This window comes from Hordeum vulgare, chromosome 5H, assembly GCF_904849725.1.
Source record: "Hordeum vulgare subsp. vulgare chromosome 5H, MorexV3_pseudomolecules_assembly, whole genome shotgun sequence".
In the NCBI taxonomy this organism is placed as follows: Eukaryota; Viridiplantae; Streptophyta; class Magnoliopsida; order Poales; family Poaceae; genus Hordeum; species Hordeum vulgare.
In genome coordinates, this window is record NC_058522.1 from 475,356,170 (window position 1) to 475,368,850 (window position 12,681).

General features: G+C 43.7%; 1 pseudogene; it reads left to right on the forward strand.

Moving 5' to 3' along the window:
- The first annotated feature begins 1,952 nt into the window (after positions 1–1,952).
- LOC123396090 lies at positions 1,953–3,425 on the forward strand (annotated as a pseudogene).
- Positions 3,426–12,681: the final 9,256 nt, after the last annotated feature.

The following is a 12,681-nucleotide window of genomic DNA, read 5'->3' on the forward strand; positions in this document are numbered from 1 at the left end:
CATTAGTAAACCACTCAAGGAGCAATTGAAGAAAGGAGGGTGGAGTTGGGGACAAGAGGAAGACATGGCATTTGAGCAGCTTAAGAGTGCCATGACGCATGCACCAGTTTTAGCACTTCCTTACTTTTTTAAAACCTTTTTACTAGAGAAAGATGCATGTGATGTCGGTTGCCCAACCCAATAAGTAGTAGTTTTTGAATGATTCGCGTTAGCCAGGAGTTAGAGATGTACTTTCTATTTCAATGAAGTAACCAACCAAAAGAGAGTGCTAAAGGAGTCATTCAGAAGTGAGTGAAGGGGCGCAGAAAAAAGCTGGTGAGCAAAGAAAGCTAAAATTGTTAATTAAACGGGCCTTGTTAATGAAGTATTTCGTTACCTTCCTTTATTCTGATTTTGACCATTTAGTTGAACTGACTCTGTTAATTCGCTCTCACGGTAATTGGATTGCGATTTCCTCTCGATTCAATCTCAATGACTGCTAGGATTTCTTTCTACTTCTATTTGTGGCATATAGAATTTTACATAGATGAAGCGGAAGAAGGAACAAGGCTTGAAGGCGGATTAGCAAGGGTATGAATCTGATGAAGCTGTTCCTCCGCTAGGATAAGGGGGGCATGATCGCTGATTTGACCGGGCAGACCAGATGAGCGAGATTGATTGAAAGCGATGTGCCAACTTGCGTACAAGATTTTTAGACTCTAGTAAATCCTCTTCACAAGTTATTTCATACATGCTATGCAAGGTCTATTGCTGGCTTCTTCGTCTCATACCTCAGTCCATTGCTGGCTTGAATGCTGTCTCTCTTCTTCTTTGCTCGCGAGAGTGAATAAGAGGACGACCCACCGGGGGGAGGATGGAATGAGTCGGCAAGGGGATCAACCATCTTCTTTCAGTAAAGGCCCACACATTATCCTTAATATTGGGATGGGACAAAAGGACTCTGAAGAAGGAAACTCTCTTCCCGTCTTGCGTAACTGACCACTGCAAATCAAGTCGAAAGTGCTTATATGCTTAACACGTTTTTGTCTCAATGACAGGCCGCTTGAACATTGTCTGATTTTTTTTAAGAGACTCGATCTTATGTATCTACTTATTGTCTTTTTGCCTTTGCTCGGTAGTTCCGTAGCCGGTTTTTTCGGACATTTTCTAGGATCTGAAGGAACCGCTATAATGACCACCATGTGCGTTTCATTTTCTTCGATCTTATCTTTGATTGCTTTTTATGAAGTCGCACTGGGAGCTAGTGCTTGCTATCTCAGAATAGCTCCATGGATCTCATCGAAAATGTTTGATGCTTCTTGGGGCTTCTTTGGCGACCGTGAAGTCACCGGATGAATTGCCGAGTAGATAGATCAGATCCGGACGCTGCAGTTGTTCCGCGGTGATACGGACTCGACCCGCTCCTACCCACCCTGGGGTATCATAGCATGTCGGGAATCGAGGGGGGACATACTGGACGTAACTACTCCCGTCGATTGGGGGCTCTGCCGCCCTGCCTTTCGATCGATACACAGTTGAGGAGGCCGATCACGAACGTGACAGGTGTGGGAGCGATCCTGGGAAGGCAAGGCTAAGACGGCGCCTTGCATATGGGTAGCAAGAGGGCGCTTAGGCCCTGATGGTGAGGCCTTATGGGGAAGGGCCCAACCCAATAGGGACAACACACCCCCCACTTTAAGTGCATCTCTGTATCGACTGAATAACTCTATCTAAGGGTGACGTCGGTGGGACCGGTGAACCACGCGAGCTGGTTAGATGCGTGGGGCAGAGGGCTATTAGTACCCCCCCTTTTCTTGATCCAGCCTTTTCTTCGCTTCGGTAGTTAATCACCTAAAATCCAAGGGAGGCTGGCCTGCACACCATACCTATACCCATACAGTGCCAGGCACGCAGTGGACTCATTTTTGGATTAGGGAAGGGAAGAAGGGGCCTAAGCACGGCAGATCCCGTACACTTGAGTGGCAAAGGAAAGCGAGACCGTACTTCTTTTGCCAGGCCTGTTCTTACATAAGGTTCCCGCAGAAGATCAAGTTGGTGAGCCGTGTGATGGGAAACCTTCCCGCACGGTTTGGAGAGCACTGAAGACGAATGAGAGGTTCACCACCACATCATTGCAAGGGGAGCTCGCTCGATTCGCAGATTGGCCTGACTCGTAATTCACTTTTGACTCTTTGTTCGATAGCCTGACCGTAGTGATGTTAATTGTGGTTACATTCATAAGTAGCTTGGTCCATCTTTATTCCATTTCATATATGTCTGAGGATCCGCATAGCCCTCGATTTATGTGTTATTTATCCATTTTTACTTTTTTTATGCTAATGTTGGTGACTGGAGATAACTTTCTTCAATTATTCCTGGGATGGGAGGGAGTAGGTCTTGCTTCATATTTGTTAATTCATTTCTGGTTTACACGACTTCAGGCGGATAAAGCTGCTATAAAAGCTATGCTTGTCAATCGAGTAGGTGATTTTGGATTAGCTCTTGGGATTTTTGGTTGTTTTACTCTCTTTCAAACAGTAGACTTTTCAACCATTTTTGCTTGTGCTAGTGCTCCCAGAAATGAATGGATTTTTTGCAATATGAGATTGAATGCCATAACTCTGATTTGTATTTTACATTTTATTGGTGCTGTTGGGAAATATGCACAGATAGGATTGCATACTTGGTTACCCGATGCAATGGAGGGTCCCACTCCAGTATCTGCTTTGATTCATGCAGCTACTATGGTCACTACTGGCGTTTTCATGATAGCAAGGTGCTCCCCTTTATTTGAATACTCACCTACGGCTTTGATTGTTATTACTTTTGCAGGAGCTATGACGTCATTCCTTGCGGCAACCACTGGAATATTACAAAACGATCTAAAGAGGGTCATAGCTTATTCAAGTTGCAGTCAATTAGGCTATATGATCTTTGCTTGCGGCATCTCTAACTATTCGGTTAGCGTCTTTCACTTAATGAATCATGCGTTTTTCAAAGCATTACTCTTCCTGAATGCGGGTTCGGTGATTCATGCCATGTCGGATGAGCAAGATATGCGGAAGATGGGGGGGGGGCTTGCCTCCTCCTTTCCTTTGACCTATGCCATGATGCTCATGGGCAGCTTATCTCTTATTGAATTTCCTTTTCTAACATGATTTTATTCTAAAGATGTGATCTTAGAGCTCGCTTACACAAAGTATACCATCAGTGGGAACTTTGCTTTCTGGTTGGGAAGTGTCTCTGTCCTTTTCACTTCTTATTACTCCTTTCGTTTACTATTTCTAACATTTCTAGTACCAACTATTTCATTCGGGCGAGACCGATTACGATGTCATGATGCGCCCATTCCTATGGCCATTCCTTTAATACTTTTGGCTCTCGGGAGTCTCTTTGTAGGATACTTGGCCAAAGTGTGACCTGTTAGCCCATAAGTCAGTACTGTGACAAAGCGGCTGTTGCTCACCTGACACGATCGTACGAGGTCACAATTTACCCAACACGATCATCCGGGGTGAACAAGAATTGGGGATCGGATGCGGGCGAAATTCCCACCAATGGCTGAGATGTTTAGTTGACTCCCTCCCCCTTTGTGGGTGTCTGAACCCCTACGAGTGAGCAGAAAAGGGAGGAGGAAAGAGGCCCTGGTGAACCGTCATAATAAGTGAACAAGTGTAAGCTTTGCTGCCCGACAGTATGGAGTACTGACCACACCGAGGGACAGGCCCTGAAGCGAAGGACAGGAACAAGCGGAATCAATGTGTTCCAATTTCTGGCCTTGCACCGACCATCCAACGGACCATGGACTAAACGGCCACTGCCTGAAAGGACTATGCTATGTCCAGGGGACCGCCGCCCTCCACAAGGTACATCTTGCGCCTATGGCCCGCTATAACTATCCAAGAAGACACTCGAAAAAGGAAGGATAAAAAAACCTACCCGATGGACTACCGAGCTACAAGTCCTACGACACAGGAGCGGGATTCTCTAAAAAGCCAAGGTCTTGGGTGGCCAAGAGGGCCCACTTGGAGACTTGGGACCTCAGCAGGAAATGTGAAGGTTGTTTATAGCCGGCCGATAGGCGAAAGAGAATCCAAAAGTTTTGTTCTGATCTGAGTAGGCTCAACATAGGGAATACCCTAACCCTGGGAACCGGGGCATATAAATCCGCTTATGGCATTCACCCAAGCATACAGAGACAGATGGAATGAAGGAAATAAAAAGTAGATCCGCAGCTCGCCCAGAAGAAGAAAGACCAGCCGCTAACGATTTGGAAATCCAAATTCATTGGTTTAGCCATTCCAATAACAATTAGTTCCATACCTTGGTCTCTTCCCTTGGTCCATAATAGTCAAATGAATGATCTATCATGCAGATCCCCTATCGGAAATTCTCTAGTTTACAAATAGGCCTCTGAATCGATTCACTCACATGTGATCATTGATACCGACATCAGCTACTGATATCTAGACTTGGTGCAATCTAATCGATTATTGGGAATTGGAAGTAGTAGCTCTAGCTGAAAGAAATCCCCCACCCAAGTTAGGTAACTAATAGGCAGACACCCCATCTAATTAGTACTTTAGAGTAAAGAAAACACTGTTCACTTGCATTCACGCACCTCATGAGTATCTTTCGACCGAGGATCGCCTGACATGTTCCGCTCTTGTTAAAGAAGCATATCGATCAAGTGTCAATTCGTTGGATGAGACCTTTGCTTTCCTTCCATAGGTTAATGAGCGCTATATTCGGGAAGTACAGGATACCAGAGAAACAAGCGAGTATTGGGGTGGGGGTACTACTTCAGACCGCTTTGCTTTGGACTTGCTCTACCTTATAAATTGGGAAATGGCTATCATCACATCGAGCTGTCTACTTCTGATCCATAGGAGGGAGTGAACCGTTATGTTCCTGAAGTCAGTATTGGAATCACAGGTATCTAGAGCTATTCTTTGAGCAACATCGACCTAATTCCTATGTTTTTCCGAAGATCATTCAGGGAAGAGAAGAAGACATGGGAAAGAAGAGCACGATTGTAAGTAGGCATCAATAGATAGATATGATTGGTTGACGAAGATTGGCTTCTTGGTCCCCCGTAGGGCTATGTTGCTATGCTGCTAGAAAGAAAGGAAGAGTTCGATGTCCATCAGTTCGTGGTTTCGGAGATTGCTTACCGACTTTCATTCATATCTGAAAAGATCAAGGGTGCCGAAGTCTTCATTAATCCAAAGAAAGAAGCTGACACAGGCAAGACCTGGATGATCGAGTTATCATATTGACTTGGGTTATGCCAACTTGTGTTGTGTTTTGTAATCAGAGCTACTTGTCCTTGCGTTGCCCAAGAGAAGTCATCTTTGCTAGGCTGTTTTTCGGTTGTCTAGGCATGCGTGGGAGCGAAGATAACTCCAAACACGTTCTGGTAGATGAGGGGGGACTTGTTGTATCCATTTCCCTCTCTGGCCAATGATTTGAGGAGCTAGCATCAGATGGTCTATCGTGGCCTTTTTCTTGATAAAAACGTACAAAATGAAGCGTAGATGAGACACTGTTTAGCGAGGAACTTGTGGAAGGCTTGGGCTATCCTCGTACTCTTTGGTACTGACTCATTATTATTATGCGGCAATCATATCACTCTCTTTATCGACTCCATCCGAAACATGTTCATTGAATTTGATAGGCCTAAAATGGCTTTCATTATGACCAAAACTACTAACATGCAAAAACTGGTAATAGGCCCGCGGATCTCTCTCGTTATCAATGCTATTTTATTGTGTTCTGTAGCCTCGCTAACCACAGGCGTGGATCCACAAGAACAGAAGAAGCAACAAGATCGTGCTTCCCTGCTTTAGGAGTTTCTTCCACCGGTGTGCATATAGGGAGATAATGACTCTCCTAAAACCCTTATTTGCGGTTAATTGTTAATTGGATCTACACTTTTGTTGGATCCACATCTTTGAAAGAAGACTAGTTTGGCACGGGCGGGCTAGAAAGACTTCGAGGATAAAACCGATCATTCAACAGATAAGGTCCTTTTGGGTGACTCTGGAGCAAATCTATAGCATCAGCCAGTCTAGCGCGTTCTAACCACTATCGCTTTCGTCATGTAAAAGTTTAATAAATGCGACTGTGAATTAGGGCCAGTAGACTAGAACTATAAATTGACCCGGCGTCGACGCGTAGCCGCTCACCATTATGGTTCTATTGGTTCTCATCGAAGTATCTAAATGGTTCTATTGGGGTTCTCTTTGAGATATCAAAATATTATTTGGAATTTACCACCCGTGTGGAGCCTTGAATGCGACTCTAAATTGGATCAGTCACACCGGGCGATCACTCTCCTGGAGAGCTCTTATGGCTCTCATGTGATAACTAACTCGCCTTCCCTAAGTCTTCGCCTAACTCGCCTTTCTCAGAATCTTCTGAATCGGGATCCGTGGTTGTGTCTGTTGGCAGTAGCACTTCTTCATTGTATTTGTGACTTGGCTTTGTCCATTGACATTCTAACACATTGGCATTCTAATCTTGGATTATTTCTTAATAAATTCGACCCGAAAGGCTTTTTAGCTGAACATAAGGAGTGGTGTGCGGACCCAAAGGTAGTTACCAATATATCATTAGATTAGTGAATTCCCACACGCCAAACAGGCGTCACCACACTGCCTCCCAAAGTCTTCTTTTAGGCTTCCCTGCCACATCACACGCTTGCTTGCTTTTGCTAATCCTATCCAGAAAAAACGAACATTCTCCCACGTGCTTCGGGCCTTGCAATAGCAGTAGATGCTACAGACGTGGTGTCATTATCAGTGATTCCTCAATCGATCAGAAGAAAGGGAATATAACCTGCCCCTCATTGTCCAGGTTTTCTTTGAACAACATCGGCCGGACAAGAACAAAGTTTTTCACCTGCTTCGTCCTGGGAATTGTTCGAGCTACATTCTGTTCAGACTAGATATCTGAAATCTAGTCCTCTCTGTCCTAGCTTAACAACCGTTTTTTTGTCTTAAGACAATAAACCACTTTGTTTAGCATGCCAAGAGTCGCATTCCTAACAACAAGAACATCTGAGTTTATCTCACTATTTTCATTCTTAGGTCTGGACAAGAACAAGAGGTTTTCACCATCGTCTTTGCGCTTTGCTGGAACTATGTAAGGTTTACGCTCGTGACTTCATGAGATAGTGATTCTCCTCACGACCACCATTTCATTTACCTTCACCCCGGGACTCAGGAACAACATCTTAGAACCTGTTTTATCCTCTGAAAAACCAACAACAAACACTAGAATTAGAGTTATAAACCTTCCGAGATGGCTTCATCTATTGCTTCTTTGTTGTCTTTCTTATCTGCCAGATGAAAACGGGAATCTTTTTCTAGATTGTGTGAGTGGTCAGTTGTGATGGAGAACAGGGGATTCCCAATCCAAAAAAGACTGGCTTCTTTTCGGAAACTTCCATGCCAGCTATGTACCCAAACCTAGCAATTCTAGACTCTCCTAGTAAACTGCAGGTTTTTGGGTGCTAAAAAAGGAAACTTCCACGCCGGCGATGCACGGGAACCATCCGTTAATCCGTGTGAACCAAGAAGAGAAAATCGAAGCTTTTGACACGCCTGTCTAGCCAATCCAATATATATCTTTCGTATCCCTGCTAGCGTAAATGACACACTATTTTTGCGAGGAAAGTCACCTTGCAAACAAGCACGATTCCCTATGAAAGTGAAAGGCAATTTTTTCCCGGGACACAAGAAGAGTGCAGGATATATAAAAGAGAACTTGCGGAGGGCGAGACAAGTTCAGTCATGATTGCAGAATGTGAGGACTATTTAGTCATTGAAGATGAAGAGTGTTATAGTGCGTGATGATGCTTTGACTTGGGTTGTGGACTCAGGTGCGTCCTTCCACATCACACAAGGAGTTTTTCGAATCCTAGAACTGTGGCATCAATGGCTCTGTGAGGATGGGAAAGAGTAGAACGTCAACAATTGTGGGCAAGCCACCTTCACAAATGGTGCGAAACAAACACAAAAAATGGTTGGTGCTCGATGATGTGAGACATTCAATTCAAAAAATCTCTTGTCAGTAGTGGGCAAGCTTTATGATATTGGCCATGGCAGTTATTTTGGTGAAGGAAAATGGAAGCGAAGCGCTTCTTTGATTGTGGCTCGAGGAATAATTGCTTATAGAAAGATGTAATAGAAATACGAATACGAATGTAATCAAATTATCGACTCCGGGTCCACCATTCCTTAAGCTTAAATAGCCGACATTCCTTCCGCAGCTGACTCGTTCATCCCCTTCCATTCCTGCTCTATAGTAGGGGTTATGTCCCCCTTTCCTAGTGAGAGCAATACTCAATGCTGCTACGAATAGAGATAGTGCCCTATCCACTGCAAAATGGTACTCTGCTTCAACCACACGGTATGGCTCCCTCATTTCAAACCAAGCTGTAGACCGAGTAGGAAACAACTAAAGGTTCCAGTCCAAAGGTAAGAAGATCCGTTGGTTGGAAATCCGTATCAATTGTTACTGGTTCTCCCGTTCTTGGTACTGTGTCATGTGACTCTAAATCACCAACTAGGCTAGATCGAGATCTTGGTCCTTGCTAGGCTTACTCGCGTAAATAACCCCCATGTCTTAGGTGTTCTCGGGGGTAAGCGAGTCAGTACAATCGGTTGCACAACCGTCCAGTCCATATCATAATTGTCATAATCAATCATATCAGTAGGTGGCATACTTGCCCGCTCAAGTCCATCTACTATGGATGTGGGCTTGGACCAAGCCATCCCCAAACATTGAACCGGATCTTGAAAATGAGACTGAACTTAATCCGACTTCTTGGTAGCCCAGTGGCTTTTGGTCCCCGTCGGAAAGTGCTGAATGGATTGCTCCTTGCCCAACGACAAAAAAAAAGAAATTTAGGAGAGGATTGATAGGTTTAAGCATTCAGGGCTGGTCGCTCTTATGGATACCTGTGAGATAGAGTCGGGAATCGAAAAGGAGACAACGGAAGCCGTACAGATCTAGTTGGGAATGCTGTTCATGCAGTGGAGAGCGTAAATGACCGGCCCTTGAGGCGCGAGTAGACTTATCATATAGAAAGGAAAGAGATAAGCGGAGGGAGGATGGTTTGATGATAGCCAAGATCTCCATCTCATTTGTCACTCTCGTATTCTTAATAGGAATCGACAAGCAGATACAACCACTAGCCATTGCCATTCGACTAGTCTATCAGAGTATCCTACGAAGTCAGGTCCAGTAGGCACAGGATGCGCTAAGCCATTCGATCTTCCTGCTGGTGGTCCACCATAGAGCTCCTATGTAGCCGTTTGTTTTCTCGCTTAACTAATTTGTATGAGGCGATACAGCTGAGATCAGCCAACGGTTCGAGCACTTAGCACAATGTGCCACTTAACCGGACGAGCGCAAGACCGGGTCTACCTACCTTATGACATTTATGAAAAACGAACGTTGTATTAAGGGGTTTCTATCAGTTAGTAACAAAGCCGGCAGTATCCTTGAATTTAGGGGTCAGCTACGAGAGGTATGTCTCCATGTGTGCCGAAGAAGCGTCTATCATTATACGCTGTTTATCCAATCAAAAACTTCTTCATTTAGTTGGTAGAACCCACGCCAATATCATATTGACTCTCTCTCATCCAATAAGAGTTTCCGAGAGTTACTTTATTCAAATTCTCTCCTTTCCAAAGCTCCACAAGGAAAAAAGAGTAATAGGACAACAATATTGCTTTCATTTATTTTGAGTTCTTTCTTTGTTGAGATGGAAATCGACGTTCTTTTGAAAAGGGCTAGGTAGTTTGCACGCAGGCAAAACTTCTTCATGAAAGGTAAAAAATAGACTTGGATTTCATGGGTTTCTTAATGACTAGTCGTTCGTTTGAAGCCTTAAGAAACCGGCAGTTTTTTTCCCGAATGACCTTATTTCGAGAATCAACTAACCGAAAAATCCGTAGCCTAGGTGATTCGCTGCCTCCCTCTCGCCAAAATGGGATGAATCTTCTCATGCAGCTTTTTGATTATTCAGGGCGCAACGAAGTCAATTTCCATCAAGGCAAGGGGGTAAATAAGGGGGAAGAGGAGTTGTAACGATAGAAAAGAGAAATGACTATAAGGAACCAACGATTCTCTCTTCTTAAACAACCTATATACTCCACACTTAACCAACATTTGATAGATTATCCAACCCCGAGCAATCTTAGTTATTGGTGGGGGTTCGGTTCGTTAGCAGGTATTTGTTTAGTCATCCAGATAGTGACTGGCGTTTTTTTAGCTATGCGTCACACACCTCATGTGGATCTAGCTTTGAACAGTGTAGAACACACTATGAGAGATGTTGAAGGGGGCTGGTTGCTCCGTTATATGCATGCTAATGGGGCAAGTATGTTTCTCATTGTGGTTCACCTTCATATTTTTCGTGGTCTATATCATGCGAGTTATAGCCGTCCTAGGGAATTTGTTCGGTGTCTCGGAGTTGTCATATTCCTATTAATGATTGTGACAGCTTTTATAGGATACGTACCACCTTGGGGTCAGATGAGATTTTGGGGAGCAACGGTAATTACAAGCTTAGCTAGCGCCATACCAGTAGTAGGAGATACCATAGTGACTTGGCTTTGGGGTGGTTTCTCCGTGGACAATGCCACCTTAAATCGTTTTTGTAGTCTCCATCATTTACTCCCCCTTATTTTAGTAGGCGCCAGTCTTCTTCATCTGGCCGCATTGCATCAATATGGATCAAATAATCCATTGGGTGTACATTCTGAGATGGATAAAATTGCTTCTTACCCTTATTTTTATGTAAAGGATCTTGTAGGTCGGGTAGCTTCTGCTATCTTTTTTTCCATTTGGATTTTTTTCTCCTAATGTTTTGGGGCATCCCGACAATTATATACCTGCTAATCCGATGCCCACCCCGCCTCATATTGTGCCGGAATGGTATTTCCTACCGATCCATGCCATTCTTCGCAGTATACCTGACAAAGCGGGAGGTGTAGCCGCAATAGCACCAGTTTTTATATCTCTCTTGGCTTTACCTTTTTTTAAAGAAATGTATGTGCGTAGTTCAAGTTTTCGACCGATTCACCAAGGAATATTTTGGTTGCTTTTGGTGGATTGCTTACTACTAGGTTGGATCGGATGTCAACCTGTGGAGGCACCATTTGTTACTATTGGACAAATTCCTTCTGTCTTTTTCTTCTTGTTCTTTGCCATAACGCCCATTCCGGGACGAGTTGGAAGAGGAATTCCAAAATATTACACGGATGAGACTCATCGCACCGGATCCTTAGATGGATGAGACTGATCACACCTGATCAGTGATCAATTCTGGCACAATGAATTTACGAGTTATTTTACACAATGAATTTACAAGCAGATGAGTTTGCAACGGTAGACCTATTTCCTGAAAAGAGTTTGGTGGTCGTAGGCTCACTCACCGGACAATCCAGTGTATGCGTTACAAGGCAACTAGCATTTAGTTCGTGAAAGAATGTTTCGTTGGAAAAACCAACGCCGACGTCAAGATCAGTCTCCTTTCTCTTTTCGGGAGCAGAGCTGAAAAAGATGGGAAGTAACGATGGATCCTTGGATTTTTCCATCATCAATAGACGGGATGCTTATCGAATTTGACCCTTCCTCGTCATACCCAAATTCGGTCAATGGACCGGCTTTGAGTGGCGAAAGTGTGAGTTCTAATTACATGGAGTTGGAAGAAGAAGAATCTCCAAATGACCCTCCTCCCCCTAACCCTAATCCAATTTCAAGTATCCCTTATTTCACCGCTAATGCTAATTTGCATTACTTTCACTTTTATCAAATGAATCTTTTTTTTCAATTGCAGAATTTTTATAAAATGAATCTTTTTTTTTCAATTGCAGAATTTTTATCAAATGAATTTTTATTTCTATTGCATTTTCATTATTTGAGTGGCCAGCCGCTTTTTCCTATACCCATTCCATGGGTACCTATGTATGTCCCTTTTTTTTATATGTATCTAGCTTCCATCTACCCAATTGGTGGGGAAGTTTCCGCCCTGGTTCCTCCGTCAAATGCCCCTACGGGGCCTGCCGACGTGAGCGAGGGTCTTTCTCCTCCTTTTTTCTAGAATAAAATTACCCAAGAATCAATTTTCCATTCACCGGTACATTCCGTTTTGTTTCCCATCCTAGTCTTTTGCGACACTTCTGGTTTACTTATTTTGTTAGCTCTCGACTTCTCTGCTATGATCTCCCCAGTAGTTCATATAGGAGCTATTGCCGTTTCATTCCTATTCGTGGTTATGATGTTCAATATTCAAATAGCGGAGATTCACGAAGAAGTATTGTGCTATTTACCAGTGAGTGGTATTATTGGACTGATCTTTTGGTGGGAAATGTTCTTCATTTTAGACAATGAAACCATTCCATTACTACCAACCCACAGAAATACGACCTCTCTGAGATATACGGTTTATGCCGGAAAGGTACGAAGTTGGACTAATTTGGAAACATAAGCAGTTTTTGTGTAGTGATCTCTGTTCATGGAGATCACGAGGCCACCGATACCCTATGTGGATAGGTGGGATAGAAGAGTGGGTATGTGGGCTTCTATCAAAAGATACCGCTATCGCTACGCTCATATACGTCAATTCATGGAAGATGCTTAGGGGAACGAATCCATATAGGAAACCCCTCTAGGGGAAGGGACAAC